This window comes from Eleutherodactylus coqui, chromosome 3 (genome assembly GCF_035609145.1).
Source record: "Eleutherodactylus coqui strain aEleCoq1 chromosome 3, aEleCoq1.hap1, whole genome shotgun sequence".
In the NCBI taxonomy this organism is placed as follows: Eukaryota; Metazoa; Chordata; class Amphibia; order Anura; family Eleutherodactylidae; genus Eleutherodactylus; species Eleutherodactylus coqui.
The window spans coordinates 174,121,011-174,145,562 of record NC_089839.1 but is presented as its reverse complement, the minus strand read 5'-3'; the positions used below and the strand labels follow the sequence as shown (position 1 = coordinate 174,145,562).

General features: G+C 45.2%; 1 protein-coding gene across 1 annotated transcript in view; it reads left to right on the top strand.

Moving 5' to 3' along the window:
* The window catches only part of ARHGEF3 (Rho guanine nucleotide exchange factor 3), a 317,749-nt gene that overhangs the window by 6,862 nt on the left and 286,335 nt on the right, over positions 1-24,552 (top strand). The gene's annotated exons all lie outside the window — the stretch shown is intronic.

The following is a 24,552-nucleotide window of genomic DNA, read 5'->3' as shown; positions in this document are numbered from 1 at the left end:
AAGGCTGGCCACAGCAATGGAAATGGAGCTGTCTGCTTCCTACTCACATGAGCTCCTTGTTAAGCTCATTGGTGGAGGTCTCTGGCGGCAGGATCATGATTGATAGCCTAGCCTGAAGATAGGCCATCAGTAGTTTAAAGATGGACAACTTCTTTATGGCAACTATACCAAGAACACATCATTGTGCTATTATGTTGGTGTTCTTGCTATTTGTCATTTTACATTTTCATTGCTTTCAACATAATTGGGTCTTCATATTTGGCCTGGTGTACCTACGTCAGTATGGACCTACATGTGGCCGTACGGGGTTCCATCAGGCACCTTGCATGTGCCCTAATATATACTATTCTGCTTTGGTCAGCACACTTTAGCCCTTTTTTCCCCTTAAATACCGGTAAACTATTCTCATCAGTTACTGTTCTCATACGATTAATTTCAAAGAAATGTACAACAGATTGAACGCGCTCAGTTGTAAGATTTCTGCTCATTTATTAAATCTATGAAAAGGAAAGAATTAAATGTTACAATATTTGATGTTTGCTTGTGATCTACACCATCATGTCTGTATTGTGAGGCAGTCTTCATACAGTGGGTGATTGTGCCCGGGGTGTTGGGTGACAGCTGGTGGCAGCAGTCGGGGGGCATGTGCGGAGACGTAGACAGATGATCCGGGTGCTTGGCACTGTGTCTCTTCGGAGTACCACTACTCCTTCCAGCTCTGTAATTACAGTCATCTGACAAAGTAGTATGTAGTCTTCTGAAAAAGCATCCTGCTCAAAATAAATAGAAAACCAAAGACACATGTAGCCGGTGCCGAAGAACACCCTGCATATGATGGAAGCTCCATCAAAGCAATAAAGCTGGGAGGCAGAAGAAAAGCTTGGTTCATACAGTCAGATGATGAAGCCTCCTTGGCCTGGCCAATTAGCAGAAAGTCCAATGTCCATGATTATTCTTATCATCCAGTATATTCTTGTGATTTGCAATGTTCTGGACTTTAGGGCTCATGCACACAGCAGAGTCCTTTGGAATGGCCTCAGACTTATATGTACATACGGTGTCCGAGGAAGCACACCCTGATTTTTTTTTTTCTGTTGGATTTATACAGAATTTGGAAGAAAATGCCATATGCCTCCGTATGAATTTGCATACTGTGTTTTTAACTTCGGTCTTAATCCGAGATATATTTTATTTGACACAAAAGAATAAATCGCAGTTTAACCCTTTTCAATCCAATTTGTATCCTGGTTTTCCTAGGGGGTTACTCTTTCTGATGTTATACAGCAGCGCTATCTGCTGGCTAAAGCCAGTACTGCATGAGGTGACACGTTGGCTAGGCTCCGACAGCAGAGAGGCTGGAAATATACAGTAAGAGAACCCTGATAGACGTCTTCCAACATCGAAGCTGTACAGCCTTAAATCATAATGTCTTCAGACGTCAGACAGTGGATTGGAAAGGGTTAAACTGCAACTCTATATGATGGTGATTGATGACGGAGCTGAAAGAACTCTGTTATCTGTAATTGCAAAAAAAAAAAAAATACTTAAAGGGGTTACCTATTAATAGTGGATCAGCTGAGGTCCGCTGCTTGGGATCCTGACCAATCACATGTTCAGTCACTTCTTGTCACCACCGGTAAAACACATGGTATGCAGATCACTCCAACCCCTGTGTAGTGGGTAGTGCTAGTAAAATCAGTGAGAGCTACACCTGCAGTTACCAGTGCTGGACACTACACAAGGGTCGGCGCTATCTGCTTCCGCTCTATACTCTGTTTTTTGGCGCTGACAGTGGGCATCAGAACAGCTGATTAGCTGTGGTCCCAAGTGGTGGACCCCAGCTGATCAACTATTGGTGGTCTATCCCAGAAAAGCCCTTTAAGCAAACTGCTAAGCAGACAGGACCATCAGTAGCAGAAGATCTGAAAGTGTTGTGGCTTCAGCACAAGTTCTAGTGAGTGCAGCATCTACTATTTTGAACTTGGTGTATACAATCCTGTACTACTTCCTTTATTTTCTGTGCATGCTATACATCCGTATCAAATTGGAGGGATATGGAATACAATAAGGGCTCATGCCCCTTTATGGAACACCTATCGTGGCTCCATACAGAACTAAATTGGAATATAGCTACATGAGCCATAGTATTGAGCAATTTAGTTGCTGGCTGACTTATTCTATGCGCAAGTGCCATACTGTTCATGAGAGCGGAAGTCATTAGAAAAATAAATTGGGCTACATGCATACGATAGATCCCAGAGCCAGATCATTACCGCTTGTAAATACACATGCTTTATGTTCCATTATTCTTTTCATGGTTCTAGTTTGCAGTAGAAACAGGTTCTGTTCACACAAGTGAGTTTTAGATCCAAGTTTGCAACTGCGTAAACTTCTACAAAACTTAGGCTCATGATAATCTATATGGCTTTTCAGACCAGCATTTTTTTTCACAGACTGAATCTCAGCATGTCCTATTCTGGTCCAATTCACGTACGACCGTACGGCATGTAATGTCCATTCTCCCGCACATCAAACGGCACATGGACAGGGTATCTTTGTTCTGTCTGATGCAACTTGCACTCGGCCATCTGCATGCAGCCTCATAGGATAATGTTCCTAGTATTATTAGCCATGGAAATCTGTGGCATCACAAAAAATGGTACAAATAAGGCAGAATGCAGTTATCAAGCACTACAGGATCCCCGCAAAGGGGTTCTGCTCTTTGGACAATCTTTACTAATAAGAAGGACCCCTAATAACTAGTTACAAAGTATCCTCCTACTGCGATCTCCAGCGATCAGCTGTAATCCGTGGGTAAACATGGCATTAAAGGGGTATACCTATCTCAGCTTTTCATAGCTGGGATGGGAATCCACTACTATAGTTGATGGCCACCCAGCCAGTAACTACAATAGCAACTGAGTGCCTCAGCGCAGCACTGTTTTCGTAGCTCCCATGGAAGTGAATGGGAGCTGTGGAAACAGTGTAGCACAACACTCTATGCGATTTCCTTACCTTACATTTCACAAGGAAAGACTAGAAGCAATAAGATGAAACTGAAATGGAGGAGACACAAATGAGATATTAGAAAAAACTTTCTGACAGGGTGATCAATGAGTGGAACAGGTTACCACAGGAGGTGGCGAGTTCTCCTACAATGGAAGTGTTCAAACAAAGACTGGACAAATATCTGTCTGGGATGATTTAGTGATCCTGCACTGAGCAGGGGGTTGGACCCGATGACCCTGGAGGTCCCTTCCAACTCTAACATTCTAGGATTCTATGACCTCAGGGAGTTACGGAAGCAGTGTAGCGTGAGGTGTTACACTGTTTCCATAGCTCTCATTCACTTACATAAGAGCTACACAAAGAGTGCTGCGCTGAAGTGCTCTGCTGTTTCCAACAGGTGGCCAGAAATGGAGGGCTTTTTTTCAATCCTGACCAAGAAAATCTTAGACCGGAAGACCCATTTAACTGTTCAGTTTACCTGCAGCGCCACCACAGGCGAGGTTAAGCATAACATGGTGCCCATTCACATAAATAGCTTGACTGTACAAGGACAGGATGTGTCCTCCGTAGCGAGAGATGTTTTATAACTGTCCTCCACTCTGACCATACAGGAGAACCGTCCCCCTCCCCCTACATGCACACGGGCAATCCAGATTCCGCACGAGGGAGCCCATAGCGGAATCCAGCTCTGACCTCGGGTGGCGACCCTGCGTTCTTTCGCTTTTTGTATTGAAGGTGATCGCGAATGCTCACTGTTAGCCATGCGCAGTACAGATTTTTTTTAAAATTGTTTTTCCCGCGTTGTCACTAGGCGATGACGCAGGTACCCGCGACCTATCCACATTGTCAATTGCGGATGAGCTGCGGGTGGGACAGCTTTCAGTGACGGCTGTCTGTGCAGAGTCCGCACAAAAATAGAACATTAAATCAAATTTATAATAATTGCACTAAATTGGATCTCGTAAAGTCTGTTCCTCCACCAATAGCTTTGTCAGTTCCGCACATCCTGTTTGGAAAGCTTTCTTCCAACACATCCGTAGTAGCGGATCAATTCTTCGGGGCACAACAGTGCTTGTAGACCCCTCACCGCCACAGATGGTGGGGGGCTCTGTGTTCAGCAGTCACTTTCCATTACAATTATTGGGGTAAACAGAAAGGGCCAAGTGCTTGATCCCCCTCGCTGATCAAAGACTTATGTCGGGTCTGATCAACTTGCCATAAAAGTGCATTAGCCGGAAATCTCTCTAATGTCCTGACATGCACGGCTAATGCTCTTTTCCTCCTGGGGTCACGGCTCCATTCCTGCACTACGGCTAAGAGATTACGTGTAAGAAAAATAACCCTTCCCATTTCCTAGTTACCCAGCAGTACAGAACTTGTGAGAACTGTGTCCTACGTAGAGCGATGAGACATACTAAGCAGTCAGGGTATTTGCATGACTGGGCATGTGTCCTGCTTCAGTAATAACCTGGATTATAAGCACATGTCTGGCTCTACTACTAGATGAATACATTGCTTCCTCCTCGAAAACTGGAGGCTTTGCTGGGCTGTTCCACATGTGTAAAAAGTTTGCTCTGAAAACTGTTTAAGATTTGTCCTTGGTTGACAAAGTAATGCCTGCCATTTGCATTGTAAGTATGTTTCTTACCAAACAATGTCCATTTGTCACGGCTGCTGCGACGCAGAATTCAGGATACGATGCAGCAGATGGAGTAACCAAAGTTTACAATATTTATTGATAAACACAGAAATAACCATGAATAATAATAGTATAGCAATAATGGTTACGCAGTTGAACCTTTTTACTTAGAATCACCCGTCACTAAGGCCGGCTGCACACGAACAGGTCAGATTCTGGATGCAGGATCCCCCACCCGAAACCGACCTTGTGCCCGACCATGTACCAGTCTTCTTTCTTCTTCATCTGTACTGCGGATGGCCTGGATGGCTCGCTAGGTGAGGACGCAGGTACCGCGTCCTTTATGCAATGTCAATTGCAAAAGGGCCGCGGGTCAGACAGCTTCCATTGACTTCAATAGAAGCCGTCTGTGCGGACACTGCGTAAAAATAGAGCATGCTGCGATTTTTTTTTTTCTCTTCCTGAATGGAAAATTGCAATTGATTTCCGCTTGTGTGCAGGAAAAAGTCCTTTTCCATAGCATGCTATGGACGGTATTTGCTGTGGAACTCGGGGGCGGACAACCGCTTTGGATTCCGCAATGCAAATATGCCTGTGTGCAGGGGGCCTGACTAAAGCTAACTAGATCCTGAAGTTAATATTTTGTGCAGAAAAGGAAATAATTCCAGAAGAACGATATAAACAACACTCGACTAGTATCAGCACTGATGCACGCAGTGCTCGGTTATGGAATATATGGGACAGCGACACGCACGTAATAAAATCACAGATGGGAGTGGCCCAATAGAAATCAATGGGCTTTTAAGCACCACGTATTACACTCATAATATGCGGGCCACGTATAGCCATGTGAGTGAGGCCTTAAGGGTTAACACTCTAATACAGTCGCTTAGAAAAACTGGTTCCCATATTCATGTATAATGTCCTTTTAAATAACTTTGAAATGAATGGAGTACCAACTGTGCACGCTCGGTCAGCGCTCCATTACTGTGGAGTTGTTGTGGGTGGGAGGTAGAGGGACACAGGACTCCAGTTCTCAGGATCGGTGGGGATGTCAACAGTTAGACTTCCACCAATTGGCAAGTTATTTCCCATTCTGTTGATAGGGTATAACTTGTAATTCTGGTACAACCTCTTTAAAACCTAAATCCACTATGCCGAGTCCCAGTGCCAGCTGCAATCAGCGATTCCCTACCTGTGTTTTGCAGGGGAGAAATACTGCTGTCATGGCAGATTTAAAAGGGTTTTCCCAATTTTTAATTATGAGTTAACCGTCATCAATGTATATTAGATTGGCGTTGGTTTACTGTTAGGACCCGCATGACCACTAGAACAGGGCTGTTTTTGTATCTACCATAAATGATCATGAACTATCCCCTTCTCTTCTCTTCAGCTCTTTGCCTGGATTACAGGATCGGGACGGGGGTTCCCCTTGTAGTGGTCTTTGAAGGATCACAGATATCAGATTTCTACAATCTAACATTTATTAGTTCTACTGTGGAGAAGTGATACTAGTTTGCATTGAGACAAACCATTCACCCCTCCCTTGTTTCAAAGGGATTATTTTAAATTGTATCATTCAACAATATTTGTTGATGCTAATCCAGGATTACATAATCTACAGTAAACTACAATCTGGTTCATGATGACAAGACAAGTGATGGGTACGATGTGGTGGTGTCAAGTGACATTATAATTTAAGAACACACTTGCAGGAAAGCACTGCAGGGCTTGATGTGGTTTCTGGGTAAGGCAGTGAAGTTGGGCATGGTCCTGCCAGCTGGCTCAGGGCAGGGATCAGCTGTAGCGGAAGAGACAATAGCTATTTTATAACCTGGACTGAACTCCTAATCAATGGGTTATAAATACAAAGCTGCCCATACACAAAAGATTTTGTCCATTTGAGCTGAGCATTTAAAAACGAAAAAAGGCAAACTGCTTTGTTTATGATGGCCGATGCTAGATTGTCTGTCAATAATGTAATTTATCAAATTAGATAACCGCACTCAAACAGCGGGGCCCAGAGAAACCTCCAATCCCCGCTGTCTTTACATGCTGTGGTCATTGCGAACGCAGCATGTATAGGCTGACAGAGGGAGGAGGCTCCCTCTCTCACACATCAGACCCCATGATGTGATCACTTGAATATGGGTTCTGGGTCTGCCAGCTACAGTGACTTATGAGGCTGAGCTTCATAGGCTTTATAATACACTGCTATACTGGAGTATAGCAGTGTATTTTTAAGAACTATTAAAGGTAATGATGTTCAAGTCCCCTAGTGGGACAAAAATAAAACGTTAGACAAGGAAGTAATAAAATATTTAAAATGTCAAGACCCCTTTACTATGAAAAAAAAATCACAAATCTAGTATCGCCACGTTTATAATGACTCAGAGAAAATGTTGGTACGTTATTTAACCCGCAAACCATGAAAAAAAAATAGAAAGCATGGCGAAAATAGCTAATGTTGCCTATCCAGCCTTATAAAAAAAACAGACTAGAAAGTGAAAAGGTTGCCAAAAAGAACATGTGTGTGTGTGTGTGTGTGTATATGTGTGTATATATATATATATATATATATATATATATATATATATATATATATATATATACACACACACTACCGTTCAAAAGTTTGGGGTCACATTGAAATGTTTTTATATATATATATATATATATATAAATAATTTGGTATTGACATAATCATAATGGCCTGCAGAATTGATTTAACATATCATTTATATTGCACGGTGAATTCAGCTAAAAATAAAAAGCATGCCAGAATTGCAGATTTTGTTAATCTTGCCTCTAAAAAAAATGGAATAAAAAGCAGTCAAAATGTTATATGTTCCCAAAAGTTGGAATGAAGACAAGAGTTCATCCCGCAAAAAACAAGCCCTTATAGAGCTCCATCAATGGAAAATGCTCTCGCTCTTGGGAGGAGGCGTTACAAAAGCAAATCTTTAAAAATAGGAAAGTGTTTCTAGGGTACAAAGATAGCAAAACATAAATTTTTTTTCAAATCTTGGTATTACTGGAATTGTGCTGACCCAGACAATAATGTTATGTTATTTGTTTTGCATGCTGAATGTCGTAAAAATAAAAATCTGAAAAACAAATGGCAGAATTTTTTTTTTCTCAATCTCCCTAAAAAAATTAGAGTTCTACAATACATTATCTGTACCCAAAAATGTTGCCATTACCCTTTCCAATCCAATTTCTGTTCTGGCTTTCCTAGGGGGCTTACTCTCTTTTTCTGCCGTTATACAACGGCGCTATATGCTGGCTAAAGCCAGTACTGCAGGAGGTGACACATTGGATGAGCTCCGACAGGCAATATACAGTAAGAGAACCCCCGTGGACGTCTTCCAACATTGGAGCTGTACGGCCTTAAATCATAATGTTTTAAGACGTCTGACAGTGGATTAGAAAGGGTTAATAATACAACTTGTCCCACAAAGAACAAGCCCACACCACCCATTATGCTAGGTGAGAGGTCCAGGAGAGAGAGGACAAAGCCTTGAGGTTAATGCCACTAGGTAGACAGGAGTGCAAGCTTTGAGCCATGCATCAGTCCCCATTAGCCACAGAAGTGCTGTAGGGATGATGCCCTAGGTAAGTGGCCAAAGCTGATGTAGAGGAGACTTTTGGCTAGGACACCACCTATAATAGCGTCCCTATATCAGGGATGGTAGACTGTGTAACAAGTAAAGTGCCTCTCCATCCATTGAAGAATCTTTCATTAGAAACTATGTATGTGTGATAACCTTTGTGGGTGTAAGGCCCGTTACCAGCTGTATGCAACAAAGTGATTGCACCCTCCCATGGAGCATACAGCAAAGTTGCGCTGGATTGCCATCCGATTCCTGAGACATGCCCGTTCTCAGCTTACATTTTCGTAGGACACACAGCTGCAGTTAATGAACTTTCTATATTTTAAGCTATGTCCATTACAAGCAGAAGACCTCCACAAATGACTATGTAGCCCGGCTAATTAGACATGTTCTCATAAAAGAAGTAGTTAAAACCTTCTAAGATCTTTCTGATTGAAATAAGATAGTATCCTATTACTGCAGCAGCAGAAGATTCTTCGTCCAGCTCCATTTATTACTTCAGCATAAACCGCTGACCAACTTTATTGAAGGCTTCTTTTAAGAAATGTGGGTCTTTGGCAGTCGAGAAATGCAGAATTTTTGCTTTGTGGTTCCACGTTAAACAAGCACAGGGTATGTTTATGGCTATCATGTTTTGCTGTTTGGTTTATAGAACAAAAGCCATAGCGATTTTGGGGTTTTGAAGGCACCAAATATTTTTCTTAGCAGAATCCACAATTTTTTATAGGTGCTGTTCTTTTTGGACAACCTCTATGCACAGTATATGCCTTCTTAAAACATAAATGTGTTATGTTTAAAGCGAAGTCAGTCCAGATATCTATTGGCTGGATGAGCATTCAACTGTCAGCTACCTTGTATTTATTGACTGCCTATGGCTGTTTCAAGTAAGGTGACCAGACGTCCCGATTTAGGTGAAACAGTCTCGCTTTGGGACCCTGTGTCCCGCTTTCCCCGGCACCCCAGCGGGACCACCATTTGTCCCTCTTTCGGGATGTCTGGTCACCATTAAAGTGATTGCTGGCTGGGGTGTTGCAGCTTCCCGGCTGGTAATCACTCTGCTGCGCCACGGCTGGATGCACACACTGGCGTGTGGATCCAGGATCTTCCTCCCCTCCTCCCTTGACCTTTTCTACTTGGTTCTGCAGGAGAAGGGAGGAGGCGTTGCTGTGGGCGCACACCCTTCCGCCTGCAGCAGCGCTAAGAAGAGGAGCAGTGGTGCTTTGAAGATTATGAGAAGCGAAGTATATGGGTGGGCTCCATTACTACTGGGGCTACTGTGTGTGTGTGTGTGGGGGGGGGGGTTACTACTGGGGCCTATATAGGGGATACTATTAGTAATAGTGTCTCCTATAACTGCCTCAGTAGAAATAGTATTCGTACTGAGACCACTGATGGGGTCACTATTACTACTAGGGCCACTGTGGGGGTCACTGTTACTACTGGGGTCACTGTGGGGGTCACTATTACTACTGGGGCCTGTGGGGGTCACTATTACTACTGGAGCCACTCTGCACGTGGCCACATACCTCTAGCTGACTTAGGGCGCCTGCACATGGGTGGAAATCCTGCGGCGGGATTTCCGCCACTGAAAGCCTGCATAGGATTGCGTTAACAAACGCAATCTTATGCAGACGGCCGCGGTTTGGCCGCGCGAAATCTCGCGCGGCAAACAAATCGCGGCATGTCCTATTTCTGTGCGGACTCACCTGGCCGCCAGCTCCGGTCTGCGCATGCGCCGGCTGCCCGGCAGCCGGCACATGAAAGAGCCGGGCCCGCCAGGTGCGAGTGAGTACACGCTCGTCCCTGCAGGCGCTCAGGTCGGGTCCCGCGGCGAGAATCCTCACCGCCGGATCCGACCTGCTCGTCTGCAGGCGGCCTTAGGGTATGTTTACAAGTGGTGGAAATACTGCGGAATGTCCGCAGCAGAAAGTATCACTGATAATTCCACAGCATTTCTGTATCCAAAAAAACTGTCAAAATTCGTACCATTGATGTGGATTTTGACTGGAAATCAGCCTCATACCCGCAGCTGATTTCATACTATGCAACGTTTTCCCTCCCCTCCTCCTCGACTTACCGCTGTCGCTGCTCCTTGGCTTCTAGTTCCCAGCGGCCTGGTCAGGTGCGGCACAGCTGCTCACGTGATGCTGGTCAGGTAAGACCACTACAAGCCACTGGGAACTGTTAGCCGGGTAGCGCTGACAGTGGGAGGCCTTCGGAGGAGTTGAGGGGGAGCGCCATACGCCATATAGTATGAAATCAGCTGTGGGCGTGTGACTGATTTCCAGTCAAAATCTGCCCCAATGGTACAGATTTTGACAGTTTTTTCGGATGCAGAAATGCTGTGGAATTTACTCCCCGTTTTTTTTGTTTTTTTTTAACCCGTCCTGTACATTTGATAACAACTGGAGTATAATCATACGTTGTGATAAGCCCCACCCCTGGCCACACCCCTCTGTCCAGCTTTGACCCTGGGGAAATCTGGTCACCTTAGTTTAAGGGAAAGTTGGGTTGAAAGGTGAAATCTGCTGTGGATCCACATCAATGGCGCAGATTAAGCCTTTTCTTTTGGCCGCTGTTTTGATGCGAAACTTGCTTCAGGATGTCCATTTTGGGCAAACCCACACCATTAGTATGTGTAACACATACCCTTAGGGTTTTGTATTGTATGGAGCTGTATTGCTATAGAGGTCCATGAGCGCTGTACTGTACCTCCGCCATTAAAGTGAATCAGTCGGCTACTTTGAGCCTTATAACCTAAGCTTGTGCGTTTGAAGAAGGTGAGCCGCTGAGTTTGGGGATGTACGTTTTACACTTACCTAGCCCCCCTTTCCCTTGCTGCCAGCGCTTAAGCCTGTTGTTGCAGTTCATTGAGAGTGATGCTAAGTAGTCCTATTCGTAGAACAGGACTATTTAGTGCGCTGCTCACTGCAATGGCAGGTTTGGGCGCTGACAGTGGAGGTATGGCGGGGAAGGGAAGTATAAAACTAATGTCTCCAGACTCTGCAAGCTAGCTCCTTTTGAGATCGGAGCTTAGCTCATAGGACTCAAAGTTGCTGACAGTCTCTTTAAAGGACATCTTGTCAAACTTTTACCCAATGAACTAATCCTAACCACAGGTGGACAATATGAAGACAAGTGTAAATGTATCTCTCTTTCACTTCAGAGTGCTGCCATGTCTCCAAAATCACAGTTTTTCAGCTAGGTGCGCTGTATACACATCTGCTGCAAACCAACCATTTACTCGGACTGGTCTGGGCTTTCTCCCCTCTTTTCTCCCAAACCCCACCCCTTGCTGTGTTCTAACTTCTGTACATATGCCACATCGGTCACACATGCCATCAGATTCCTCATCTATGGAGGCATTCTTCCTTAGTAGTATTTCTTCTACTGGAGGACACCCACCGATCCTGGTAATAGGAGTCTTAAATGTCCCTGCATGAATGGAGCAGAGGAAGCGCATGCATGCCACCACTTCATTCATTCATTTAAATCAGAGTACCAAAATGTAGAGTACAAGCGCTCCACAATCTCTGTCAACGCCATTGAAATAATTGCAACAGTGGCGTGCATGTGTGACCTCCGCTCCATTCATGCAGGAACCTCCGGGATCAGTGGCGGTCCCAGTGGTCATACCCCACCCATTAGGAAGTAATCCTGTAGGTTAACAGGTCTTTAAATTGATCTCTAAGATATTATAAGACTACTTAGCAAAAATGTAGCACATGGACTGAAGCGGTGGCGGTATAGATGATTGTGTACTGAGTAATGTCATTCAGGTTAAACTAGTATAGTGAGTCCTGACAATAACTTTTACATCATATTAACCTTTTCATCATTGTGGACTTGTACACTAATCTGTCCAAAGCAAACACCATAAGGGTGCCTGTCCACGGGCGTGATTTTGCTGGCGAATCACGCCGGCCAACGCTTTCCATAGCATTGCTATGGAATGCTCCGGCACCTGTCCACGAGCGAAGAATCATTGCGAATTGCCTCGATTCTCAGCGGCCAGCCTATCTATCAGATAGGGCTGACTGGTGGAGAATCGACAGTGGCTCCTGCTCCCCGGCGGCGGCTCCCATGGCGGAGATCTGCTGTAGGACTTCGCATCGCCCGTGGATAGGGGGCCTTAGGCTGGTTTCACACAGTAGTTTGTTTTTCGCAAAAAACACCATGTTTTGATGCAGTGGTGTTTTATTTTTCTGGCAAAAAACATAACATTCATACGTTTGCTGAATATTAAAATGTGAAATGCCTAAGAAACATTACAACTCCAAACATGATCTGGGTGGGTATGGTGTTTTTCATACATTTTTCCACCAGTATTGCTATAGGAAAAAAAAAGAAAAACCGCATGTGTGACTAAAAACTGGACCCCCCAAAAAAAGCCGGTAATGAAATTTGGTATCTCTCCAAAAAATGCATTTAATCTTCTGCACTCAAAGTACACCAGAAATAAGATGAAGGCGGCGTAAATCCAACTTCAGTGCAGATCACATCTGTGTTTTTTCCTACATCAGGCTGCATTCAACATGCAATTTTTCCGTGTGATTTTTGGACTTAGAGAATCGGACCAAAATCACACGGAAACAGGACAGTCTGAGTAAAAAAAAAAAAAGTAGCATGTCCTATTTCTGTCTGATTTTCTGACAAAAATCGTCTATCCAATTCAATGGGTGTGTTAAAAAAGAAGAGGTTGCAGTTACGTAATGCGAATGCGATCCATTTTTAATTCCTCTAACCATGGGCACCATAAAGAAAATTAAGGGAACCAAAAAGTGCAGCGCTTGTGCATAATTTTTTTTAATACTTTACGCTCGTGAAAAATGGATGAAATTCACACGTGAAAATCGTTAAAAAACATGATTATTGCAAGAAAATGAAAAATTGAAACCTTTTTTTGTGCGGCGCAATCGTCCGTGTGTATACTGCTCAACTCTCTTCCCTTTTTTACTACCACAGCGCCATTTATATTATCTGTCCTTTGTAAAGCCAAGAAGGCAAACCACTAATTTGCTTACCTATGGCAAACTGATGTGGCTGCGGCCGTTGGATGCCTCCTCACCAGTTAGATGATAACACTCAGTAATCACAATACTATAAGCATCTTGTACATAATGTCACAATGACTTCAAAGGAGTTTTCCAGGACGTAAATACTGGGACTTCATACAACTGGCCATTTTTAATTTTTTTAATTTTTTCGTTGTAAATTCTCTTCAAAGTGTTCTCCTTTACATATTTGATCCATGAGGTAACCCAATTGGACTTGCTATATAAGGCCAGCAGCCACATAGAAACAGGCCTCTGGATTTATTAGCTGTCGCTGTGTATTGTCAGGCTATGGAAGTAATAACACCGACTGGATCTTAAAGCAGAGATGCCCATTTTCTCCTGGACTACCTTACTGTTTCTCATCTTGGGGTTACCTTCATAAAGACATCAGTTTCACATATGGGAAACCTGGAAAGTATTCTGTATATATACAGTGCTATTTCTCAGTTCTTCTATTAATTAGTAGTTTTTGATTTTTCTTGAAAATGTATATAATTGTTTGTTAGGTATATGTATATGTCATGTTAGATGGCGTTGCACAGGTATTAGCCTACGATAGTCCCATGAAAGAGTACAGTAAGTGTTCACATTGTAATAAAAGGCACCATTGTTCATCCGTCACATGACCTGAGAACACCTCAGTCTTATTGAGGTCAATGTGGCTGCTACACAATGTATGGTGCTGCCCAATATGGGCTGAAGTGGGCACAGCGATCACTCAACCTTGAGCTTCAACTAGCTGATTGGCGGTGATCTCAAGCAGTGACCCTCACCGATCAACTATTGATGACTAGAGATGAGCGAACCTACTCGGCCACGCCCCTTTTTCGCCCGAGCGCCGCGATTTTCGAGTACTTCCGTACTCGGGCGAAAAGATTCGGGGGGCGCCGTGGGTGAGTGGGGGGGCTGCAGCGGGGAGTGGGGGGGAGAGGGAGAGAGGGTTCCCCCCCTGTTCCCCACTGCTACCCCCCGCTTTGCCACGCCTCCCCCGCCCCCCGAATCTTTTCACACGAGTACGGAAGTACTCGAAAATCGCGGTGCTCGATCAAGTAATTACTCGAAACGAGTAGGTTCGCTCATCTCTATTGATGACCTATCCTGAAGATAGCTCGTCAGTAGCTAAGTCCTGGAAAACCCCTTTAATAAATTAACCCCTTTAAATCCCCATTAAGTATATTAAACTTTGGTATTTTATTCTAAGCCCCGGCTGCACGATATCCAATTTATTATCTTCACTAATTTTAGCCTCAAGGTCTCATTTATATGTATGAACACACTACAGGGTAACATTAGTGTGATAGGATTGTGATATATTGTACATACATTTAATTGTAACCTGACCTGAATAGGAGCCATTTATAGCTGTATATAATATGGACATGCGTGTATAAACATAATACGGGTGTACTTGCTCTTTATGTTCTACCTATTACTGCACCTCTCTTTCAAAAATAGTTCATCTCTGTTTTGCTGAATTAATTAGCTTTAGATGAGCACTTACTATTCTGTGTATTAGGCGGTACCTGATTACTGCCCTGACACAAATTAGCTTATTGCAAGGTTCCTGCCAAATCTGATGAAAGAAATGTCGTCTGCCCTTCGCCAGTTTAGTATAAAACATTTTGCGACCAGGTACCTACACCCAACACACCCCAAGTTATACAATCAAAGAAATACTAAATTGCTTTACCTGTCACTTACTGCAGACGAAAGAGGGTGACGGTAATAGTGCCATTTACCCAGTTGTCTATACAATGTTTTCTTAAAGGGCATTAACTTTCTGACAATATCTGCTCATTTACTAGCTTGTGTTAGTCTCATCTTTTCTGTAATATAGTAGCATTAAAAAAAATAATGCCTTTCCACTGTAAATCACATTTGAAGCGGCTGCTACTAGGGGTCTCCCTTCCAGGTTCTTTGCAAACCACTGTCTGTTGTTAGAAACAAAGCTTCTGTAGGAACAAGGACACAGGGATATTTTCTTAGCAATGGAGGAAGGAGCTATCTTCACAGGAACACTTCCGTGCACTCGGAGGATGCTGGCTAACAGATCTGCAGACACTGTGATAACGATCTCCACAATATCTGCGTCTCCTAGGTGTGTCTGTGTAAGTACACACATTATATTGGGTTTACTCACCATTTGACCAGAATGCCTGAATCATCCCTGAAGAGGAGATCAACAGGCATTCAGATACTACTGCCCTTCTAATTGGACCTGATACTGTGTTGTGCAGCATAGGAAGGTGAAGGAAAGGAAGTGCATGGCCGTGAACTCCAGGAAGAATGCTAGGCTTGCTACCCACCCCTTGCTAATAGTAGATTGCAAACAGAAGGGCAACAGAAAAATGGAGAAGACCACCTGAAAATCAAAACTTGCAGACGTGAAATGGGGCGTAAACAGCAGTAAATGAGTGACTAAGAAGAACCTTCTATATTTTAGAAAATGTGTTGAAATTTTAGATACGCTTTAAAGTATACCTCTGATTATAAACAACTTTCCATAAATCAATAGCACAGGGGAATGTAAGAAACTTTGTAGTACATTTTTTACTGAAAACTAAAAGGGTTGTCTGCGACTTTTACTCTTGATGATCTATCCTCGGGGTAGGTCACAAATAGCTGATCAGTGGGGATCCGCTGTTAGCGATTCCTTCCAATAAGCTGAAGTAAACACAATGGGAGTTATACTTGCAGTGCCAACCGGGCTGCTGCAATACACATAGTACTATCGGCTTCAAGTGTTGTCTGCATTGACACTTGGCCCGGCAATCAGCTGATTAGTAGGTATCCTGAGTGGTGGACCCCCACCAAGCAGCTATTGATGACCTATTCTGAGGTAGGTCATCAATAGTAAAAGTCCCAGACAATCCCTTTAAAGCGGTTGTCCGAGATAAGTTTTCCTTAAAAATGGCTCCCCTGTGGCTAAAACATAGCAAAGAGCTGATACTTTTCTCTTCCTGCCCCTGCAAGACCCAGGATGGGCTGCTCCAGGTTTCCATGGTGACATATTGTTTACAAGCTGCAGCCAGCCTGTGACATTCCGTAAATCTGCTGCAGCCAATGACAGTCAGTTGAACTCAAGCATCGTAGGCTCTTATGACACTCTGAGTTTGCGTCAGGATACTCATTTGTATTAGGGAAATGCACCAATAATACGCTTGTGTGTAGTCTGCCTTATTCACAGGCCTAACCATATATTAGAAATTCACATTTTAAGAGGAGGTGGGGGGCTTTTATGACATTTGGAACCAAGTGTCAGTGGCACCAATCCAGAATGTGCCAGATTAATAAATGGCTACTAGCTAGGAAAACTTTGCACCTCTAAAAGTTTATTTTGCTTCTTCAAGTAGAAACGGTAAAGTTAAGTTTGAGAGTTTTTTTTTTTTTCGAAGCAGAGATTACATGAGGCATTTACTCCACCAGATGGTTCCAAATATTCTGAGAAGTCTGTCTTGAAATTCATGATTCTGGCACATTTGGGATAACTAAAGATTTCATTTCCTTTACTTGCTTCGTTCTTTTTTCACATCATTCTTGCAGCTGGCAGAGTACGAACCAAGTTTAAAAGCGCTAAAACCCTTTTTCTTTTTGGATATTTTTCACAATATCAAAAGCAGAAAACCTTAATTATTAGTTATTGTGGAATCGCTAGGAATTTAGAGAAGACTCCGAAATATGCAAATGTCATTTTATTGAAAACTGGATTTAGAGTATTTAACAACCCTAAGCGCCGATGCACTTTTTTATAGCAGCCCCACAGTCCTTACTATCATTGTGTCTGTCGAGAGATTCGTGAGGATAAAATACAATTGTTTTCATGCTCACATCTCCATTTCGAGGCGCCGTCAGGGTTTTTCGTCATAAATGCAGGGAAAATAGTGCAGCGTGCAGCAGTATTTCTTCTGGTAGAATTTTGGATACCACACCATGGCTAAAACCACAGGGTGAATGCATTTAGTCAATTTGGTCCTTTTGGGTTCTGTTGTCCATCACATGACAGATCCAGCATTATTTTTGTTTCTGTTTGTTAGACAGAGGAGAAAAATAAAGATTTTAACTGAGGTGTGAACGGAGCCTTAAAAAAGGCTTGTAAAAAACAATTGCTGAGTTCTTTGCTTTTAAATGCCCTCGGTTTACTTGCAGAGATAATGGTTTATATTTTGTCATCTTTCGCTCGGTCACTCAAACGTTGGTCTTTCAGGGGACTGTAGCAGTAAATTTGAACAACTGAACAATGGCTTTTGATGCATAATGGCTTGCAAAGGACTGAATGATGATTCGAAGGCACGCATAACAATGAATGACGAATGATACGCCATGAATTCTAGTTTGCCGCTCATTCTAGGGCTGTGATTACACTGAATTAATGTTGTCTAGTTTCGCGTGATCCAACGATTTTTAGGATAACACTGTGCAACACAATTTTTGCAGCAGATAGGCGGCTTATAGTAACTTTAGTGCACTAAATTCAAATATGATATCCGTTTTTTTTTTCTGCCATGTAAGGTTTTCCAGTCACGGGGAATAATGTAATCCAGTTGCCGTTGTATTGTATCTTTTGGAAATATGCCTATACAATTAATCCAGTCGGCTCGCCCCTAACGTTGCTTAATAAAAAGAATAACATAAGTGATTGTGCAACAGTTTCACAATCACTGTTACCACCACGTGCTGACTGAACATTATAAGGGTAGGCTTATGTAACATATAGGGTATGTTTCCATGTGGCGTAAACACTGTGGATCATCCACCAGTAAGTTGTAACTAATGAAGTGTGTTTTTACAGGTCAGTGGTTAGACTAAATTAAAGAATCAAAATCATAAAACAAAAATACAGATTTGGTATCGCTGTGTCCGTAAAAGTGCAATCCATCAAAGTAATGCATTGTTTACCCCGCATGTCGAACGTCATCCCAAAAAACAATTAAGAATGTCAAAATTGTGTTTGTTTTTTTTTTGGTTATTCTGTCTCCGAGAAAAAATGCAATAGAAAGCTATCACAAAGTCATATGTATTTGAAAATGGTACTAATGCAAACTACAGGATGTCCCTCAAGAAATGAGCCATCGCACAACTATGTGGATGGAAAAATAAAAAAGTTATTGTGCTTAGAAGATGGCGGCAGAAAAAAATTAAATGTCTTTGAAAAATAAAAGTAGAACAAAAAAACCCATACGTTTGGTATCGTAGTAATCGTACTGACCAATAGAATAAAGTTATGTCATCTATGTTGCAGTTTGCGCGCCATAGAAACAAGACGCAACGAAATATGGCAGTATTTTTTTTTTTTTTTCATTTTACTCCACTTAGAACTTTTAAAACGTTTTTAAGTACATTATATGGTACATTAAATAGCACCATTGAAAAATACAAGTTGTCGAGCAAAAAACAAGCCCTCATACAGCGACGTTAATGGATAACTAAAGGAGTGACATTTTTTTAAAAGCTTGGCCACTAAGGGGTTAAATAACTTGAAAATGAGACGTGCTGCTAGTATTCAGTTTTACCAGTGTAATCAGCATGTTTTGATTTTACAGAAACATATCAATTATTTGCATTTATGAAATTTAAAAAAAAATTTGTTGCACAGTGTAATTGTCCTGTGTAAAAAGCCCCTTAACGCCCTTAACAGTTACTATTCAGTTTAGCGCTGGATCGTGCAAGACTGAATGGTAATTCATCTGCTTATCATTCATCGTTACGTTTATGCAGGCATAGGAATCAAATAGAGATGAGCGAACGCGTTCGTCCGAGCTTGATATTCGTGCGGATATTAGGGTGTTCGGGATGTTCGTTATTCGTAACGAACACCATGCGGTGTTCGGGTTACTTTCACTTCCTTCCCTGAGACGTTAGCGCGCTTTTCTGGCCAATTGAAAGACAGGGAAGGCATTACAACTTCCCCCTGCGTCGTTCAAGCCCTATACCACCCCCCTGCAGTGAGTGGCTGGGGAGATCAGGTGTCCGCCTAATATAAAAGTCGGCCCCTCCCGCGGCTCGCCTCAGATGCCTTGTGAGTTAGATGAGGGACAGTGCTGTTTGTACCGGAGCTGCTGTAGGGAAAGAATTGGTAGTTAGTGTAGGCTTCAAGACCCCCAAAGGTCCTTATTAGGGCCACTGATAGCTGTGTGTTGGCTGCTGTTAGCAGTGGCAATTTTTTTTCTTCTCAAAATCGGCTCTGCAGAGCGTTGCACCCGGCATTAGGGACAGAAGTGTTGCATAGGCAGGGAGAGTGTTAGGAGTGAGTGTAGCCTTCAAGAACCTCAACGGTCCTTTCTAGGGCCATATTTAACCGTGTGCAGTACTGTGCTGGCTGCTGTTAGCTGTGCTGCATATTTTTTTTCTTCTCAAAATCGCCTCTGCAGAGCATTGCACCCTCCATTGATACTGCAGGGAAAGAATTGTGTAGGCAGGGCCACAACACAGTTATTATTCATTGAATATACGCAGTGCGGCCTTTTGCTTGTAAAACAAGTGAAAAAAATTCTATTTGACCTGCCTCTGTCCGTCCTAAGGGCTGTGGACACGTGTCGGCTGCGTGTGCAACGTTTAAAAATCAGACGCACCCAGCTACGTTTTACTCCTGGCTTCGCCATTTGCTTTCCTTAATTTGGAAAAAAAATACCTGCTCTGCCAGAGTTATAATAACTCTGATACCCTCAAGTTCTGTGCCACATTAGCAGGGCCACAGCACAGTTATTAAACTTCTCATGTTCATTGAATATACGCAGTGCTGCCTTTTGGTGGAAAAAAACTGAAAATAATTCTATTTGTCCTGCCTCTGTCCGTCCTAAGGGCGGTGGACACGTGTCGGCTGCGTGTGCAATGTTTAAAAATCAGACGCACCCAGCTACGGTTTACTGCTGGCTTCGCCATTTGCTTTCCTTAATTGGGAAAAAAAATACCTGCTCTGCCAGAGTTAATAACTCTGCTACCCTCAAGTTCTGTGCCACATTAGCAGGGCCACAGCACAGTTATTAAACTTCTCATGTTCATTGAATATACGCAGTGCTGCCTTTTGGTGGAAAAAAACTGAAAATAATTCTATTTGTCCTGCCTCTGTCCGTCCTAAGGGCGGTGGACACGTGTCGGCTGCGTGTGCAACGTTTAAAAATCAGACGCACAGAGCTACGGTTTACTGCTGGCTTCGCCATTTGCTTTCCTTAATTGGGAAAAAAAATATCTGCTCTGCCAGAGTTAATAACTCTGCTACCCTCAAGTTCTGTGCCACATTAGCAGGGCCACAGCACAGTTATTAAACTTCTCATGTTCATTGAATATACGCAGTGCTGCCTTTTGGTGGAAAAAAACTGAAAATAATTCTATTTGTCCTGCCTCTGTCCGTCCTAAGGGCGGTGGACACGTGTCGGCTGCGTGTGCAACGTTTAAAAATCAGACGCACCCAGCTACGGTTTACTGCTGGCTTCGCCATTTGCTTTCCTTAATTGGGAAAAAAATACCTGCTCTGCCAGAGTTATAATAACTCTGCTACCCTCACGTTCTGTGACACATTAGCAGGGCCACAGCACAGTTATTAAACTTAGATTATTCATTCACTAGAGGCAGTGGGGCCTTTCGTTTTCAAAAAAGGGAAAAAATTATATTTGGCCTGCAGTCTTGCGCCAATTTATTTCCTGCCTGTGAAATCACATCACTGGTAATACAGCATGCTGAGGGGTAGGGGTAGGCCTAGAGGACGTGGACGCGGCCGAGGACGCGGAGGGCCAAGTCAGGGTGTGGGCACAGGCCGAGCTCCTGATCCAGGTGTGTCGCAGCCGACTGCTGCGTGATTAGGAGAGAGGCACGTTTCTGGCGTCCCCACATTCATCGCCCAATTAATGGGTCCACGCGGGAGACGGTTATTAGAAAATGAGCAGTGTGAGCAGGTCCTGTCCTGGATGGCAGAAAGTGCTTCGAGCAACCTATCGTCAACACGCAGTTCTGCGCCGTCCACTGCTGCAAATCCGAATCCTCTGTCTGCTGCTCCTCCTTCCTCCCAGCCTCCTCACTCCACTACAATGACACCTGCTCAGGAGCGGGAACACTCCCAGGAACTGTTCTCGGGCCCCTGCTTAGATTGGGCAGCAGCGGTTCCTCTCCCACCAGAGGAGTTTATCGTCACTGATGCCCAACCATTCGAAAGTTCCCGGGGTCCGGGGGAAGAGGCTGGGGACTTCCGCCAACTGTCTCAACAACTTTCTGTGGGTGAGGAGGACGATGACGATCAGACACAGTTGTCTTGCAGTGAGGTAGTAGTAAGGGCAGTAAGTCCGAGGGAGCAGCGCACAGAGGATTCGGAGGAAGAGCAGCAGGACGATGAGGTGACTGACCCCACCTGGTGTGCAACGCTTACTCAGGAGGACAGGTCTTCAGAGGGGGAGTCAAGGGCATCAGCAGGGCAGGTTGCAAGAGGCAGTGCGGTGGCCAGGGGTAAAGGCAGGGCCAGACCGAATAATCCACCAACTGTTTCCCAAAGCGCCCCCTCGCGCCATGCCACCCTGCAGAGGCCGAGGTGCTCTAAGGTCTGGCAGTTTTTCACAGAGACGCCTGACGACCGACGAACAGTGGTGTGCAACCTTTGTCGCGCAAAGCTCAGCCGGGGAGCCAACACCAACAGCCTCACCACCACCACCATGCGCAGACATATGATGGCCAAGCACCCCACAAGGTGGGACGAAGGCCGTTCAGCGCCTCCGGTTTGCACCCCTGCCTCTCCCCCTGTGCCCCAACCTGCCACTGAGATGCAACCCCCCTCTCAGGACACAGGCACTACCGCCTCATGGCCTGCACCCACACCCTCATCTCCGCTGTCCTTGGCCCCATCCAGCAGTGTAGTTCAGCGCACCTTCCAGCCGTCGCTTGCGCAACTGTTGGAGCGCAAGCGCAAGTACGCCGCCACGCACCCGCACGCTCAAACGTTAACCGTCCGCATAGCAAAATTCATCAGCCTTGAGATGCTGCCGTATAGGGTTGTGGAAACTGAGTCCTTCAAAAGTATCATGGAGGCGGCGGCCCCACGCTACTCAGTTCCCAGTCGCCACTACTTTTCCCGATGTGCCGTCCCAGCCCTGCACGACCACGTCTCCCGCAACATTGTACGCGCCCTCACCAACGCGGTTACTGCCACGGTCCACTTAACAACGGACACGTGGACAAGCACAGGCGGGCAGGGCCACTACATCTCCCTGACGGCACATTGGGTGAATTTAGTGGAGGCTGGGACAGAGTCAGAGCCTGGGACCGCTCACGTCCTACCCACCCCCAGAATTGCGGGCCCCAGCTCGGTGGTGGTATCTGCGGAGGTGTATGCTTCCTCCACTAAAGCACCCTCCTCCTCCTCCTCCTCTGTCTCGCAATCAAGATGTGTTAGCAGCAGCATGTCGCCAGCAGTCGGTGTCGCGCGGTGTGGCAGCACAGCGGTGGGCAAGCGTCAGCAGGCCGTACTGAAACTACTCAGCTTAGGCGATAAGAGGCACACGGCCCACGAACTGCTGCAGGGTCTGACACAGCAGACCGACCGCTGGCTTGCGCCGCTGAGCCTCCAACCGGGCATGGTCGTGTGTGACAACGGCCGTAACCTGGTGGCGGCTCTGCAGCTCGGCAGCCTCACGCACGTGCCATGCCTGGCCCACGTCTTTAATTTGGTGGTTCAGCGCTTTCTGAAAAGCTACCCACGCTTGTCAGACCTGCTCGTAAAGGCGCGCTGGCTCTGCGCACATTTCCGCAAGTCCCACACGGACGCTGCCACCCTGCGCACCCTGCAACATCACTTTAAGCTGCCAGTGCACCGACTGCTGTGCGACGTGCCCACACGGTGGAACTCTACGCTCCACATGTTGGCCAGGCTCTATGAACAGCGTAGAGCTATAGTCGAATACCAACTCCAACATGGGCGGCGCAGTGGGAGTCAGCCTCCTCAATTCCTTTCAGAAGAGTGGGCCTGGTTGGCAGACATCTGCCATGTCCTTGGTAATTTTGAGGAGTCTACCCAGGTGGTGAGCGGCGATGCTACAATCATTAGCGTCACCATTCCTCTGCTATGCATCTTGAGAAATTCCCTGCAAACCATAAAGGCAGCTGCTTTGCGCTCGGAAACGGGGGCGGTGGAAGACAGTATGCCGCTGGATAGTCAGGGCACCCTCCTGTCTATTTCTCAGCGCGTACAGGAGGAGGAGGAGGAGCATGAGGAGGATGAGGAGGAGGGGGGAAGAGACAGCTTGGCCCGCTGCTGACGGTACACCGGCTGATTGCCTGTCATCCTTTCAGCGTGTATGGCCTGAGGAGGAGGAGTAGGAGGAGGAGGAGGATCCTGAAAGTGATCTTCCTAGTGAAGACAGCCATGTATTGCGTACTGGTACCCTGGCACACATGGCTGACTTCATGTTAGGATGCCTTTCTCGTGACCCTCGCGTTGCACGCATTCTGGCCACAATGGATTACTGGGTGTACACACTGCTCGACCCACGCTATAAGGAGAACCTGCCCACTCTCATTCCCGAAGAGGAAAGGGGTTCGAGAGTGTTGCTATACCACAGGACCCTTGCGGACAAGCTGATGGTAAAATTCCCAGCCGACAGCGCTAGTGGCAGAAGGCGCAGTACCGAGGGCAAGGTAGCAGGGGAGGTGCGGAGATCGAGCAGCATGTACATCCCAGGCAGTGCAACAGTCTTTAAGGGCCTGGCCAGCTTTATGGCTCCCCAGCAAGACTGTGTCACCGCTCCCCAGTCAAGGCTGAGTCGGCGGGAGCACTGTAAAAGGATGGTGAGGGAGTACGTAGCCGATCGCACGACCATCCTCGGTGACGCCTCTGCCCCCTACAACTACTGGGTGTCGAAGCTGGACACGTGGCCTGAACTAGCGCTGTATGCCCTGGAGGTGCTTGCTTGTCCTGCGGCTAGCGTCTTGTCGGAGAGGGTGTTTAGTGCGGCTGGGGGAATCATCACAGATAAGCGTACCCGCCTGTCAACCGACAGTGCCGACAGGCTAACACTCATCAAGATGAACAAAGGCTGGATTTCCCCAGACTTCTGTTCTCCACCAGCGGACAGCAGCGATACGTAAGCAATACGTAGGCTGCACCCGCGGATGGAAGCTACGTTCTCTCTCACCATCCAAAACGGGGACATTTCTGCTTCATCAATCTGTGTCTAATATTCCTCCTCCTCCTCCTGCTCCTCCTCCTGAAACCTCACGTAATCACGCTGAACGGGCAATTTTTCTTAGGGCCACA